Genomic DNA, 2,218 nt, shown 5'->3' with positions numbered 1-2,218 from the left:
GAACCCTTACAGCCCTTTCGAAATGTATTTCGGCGTAACAAACAGGGTAGTGGGAGAAAACCTTCCCCCCCTCCCCTGGAGTGTAGACACTTAAAAAAAAAAGTTCAGTTGGCCATAAATACCCTAGTGTGCAATTGCACCCATTCATGTGGCATTGTGACGCTGGGTCGGGAATTGTCTTGCGCCTTCTGTTTAGCTCACAGGCACCTTAGAAACACATACAAATCGGAAAGCGAAATCCTTGTTTCTAAGTATACCCACTGGCTAGGGAGCCCGGGCTGCCTCTTGATATGTTGCAGTAAACCACCGAGGCTCCAACTGAATTAAACAAAAGCCCGGTTAGCATACACGTCGTTTGTTAATTTCTCGTCTCTGTTCCTCGCCAGCCCCTTCCAGTTTGTCTTAGGGTGTGTATGTATCAGTAGACATGTTGTATTCTCTCTCTGTGTGTTTGTGTGTCTGTGTGTCTGAGAGGGAGACATAGACAGAGGGAGAGAGAGAGAGTCCCTGTTTCTTTCTTATTTCCTGCGTGTGTATAAGAGAGAGAACTAAAATTTTTAATGAGATTATCTAATATGTACAGTAAATATATCTTTTATCGAGATATACATATAGGTACATAAAAACACGTTCCTTTCCTCCCTGTTAAACGTTTGGGCTACAGGCCTGTCTAAAAAAAGAAAAAAAGGGGGGGAAATAGCTAAAGATTATATAAAGGCCTCTAAAAGAGTGCAAGAGATTTCAGATGCAGGGCTAGAGGAGGTTTTAAAGTCACACACACACCTCGAACGCTATGTAAAAATCGGAGCAGAAGTGAGCGGAACTAGGTTTACACTCGGTCCCTCCAGGGGTTAAAACCCCACAGTTAAAGGGGGGGGGGGAATCCTGTTATGTTTTCAGGCGTTTTCCTAAACACTCAAAAGGAAGGCATTTGATTTCTCGAAATTTGCCGGGTAAAGCCACTCTCAGGTTTGAAAGGGGCAAGGGAAATGTGAACACATACCTTTTCTGTGTTACCAAAAAAGAAAGGGGGGGGGGAGCTTTATAAACAGGCTTCTCACGTGCCCGCGTACAGACCATATAGAGGAGAGACAAGGTGTGTGTTTATTTGATTCACCCACGGCACAAAAGTTGATTTATGACCGGGCCAATTTGATTCACAACCGCCATTGGATACACGCACACGCAGCCACACAGATATCAACACGGCTCACAGATACTTCACACGGAGACCAGAAGATTAATCTAGCCCGGGTTTCCATCTGCTGCATATGGATGAGTGTTTTTTTTTTAAAAAAGCAGATCTGTTGATCAATTATACATGCATGCATGTGAAGCCCGCATTGCACATGCATGTACAACCAGCCACATCTGAACACACGTAAAGCCTACTGAGAGCATTGCCGGTGACACAGCCCATGTCTAGGTCCCTATGGCCTCTCCCTCAACTAAAGAGAATTCGAACCCAGCTCTCTTGCTGAATGATGTCTGTGCTAAATCACGGCACCTATCTGGAGCTGAGATGCGCGCGCGCTCAACACACACCCAACACATGTACACAACAAAACAGTTCTTCTCATATCCGGGCTACACACATGAGGAAATATGATAACACGCGTTTCTGCTCACGGCCATATTTCACATTATCTACATCAATGGCAAAAAAAATCCCTGCGAATAGCTGCGGACGGGACCCGAGCTCTCGCCTTCCAGTCTTAGGAAGGCTTAAGGGCGTTTCTGCGTATTGAGTTGTTTCACACCCTTAAGCCTTGGAGCGTTAAACGGAGGGGTAGTATTTTATGAAACGTCATACCCCAGACCCGGCACCAGGTGACGCTATAGTCTCATTGTCTCGGTGTTTTGAGTGTGGGGCCTTTTTTTCTTCTTCTTCGCTATGCCAACATATCACATACGTTTCACGGGCTTCCATCAATAACCTCCTGGGGTCATCAAGCCAAATTTATGACTGGCCAACACCGTCACGTGATTCTATTTAAACATTCCATATTTGGGCAGCGCACATAGAATAAAGAAAAGAAGAATCCCCACCTATAAATTCTGCACTTTAGAGAACAAAAAACCCTGAACTTCAAAAGGGCCACAAATCAAGCCTAATCAAAGGGGTGTGAGAGAAAGAGAGAGGGAGAGAGAGAGTGAGTGAGAGAGAGAGAGAGAGAGAGAGAGGGAGAGAGGGAGTGGGGGGAATATAATTCCTGAC

The sequence above is a fragment of the Gekko japonicus genome, unplaced genomic scaffold (assembly GCF_001447785.1).
Source record: "Gekko japonicus isolate JY-2015 unplaced genomic scaffold, Gekko_japonicus_V1.1 scaffold218, whole genome shotgun sequence".
Lineage (NCBI taxonomy): Eukaryota > Metazoa > Chordata > Lepidosauria > Squamata > Gekkonidae > Gekko > Gekko japonicus.
The sequence above is the reverse complement of the archived record's forward strand: the minus strand, read 5'-3'. Positions refer to the sequence as shown.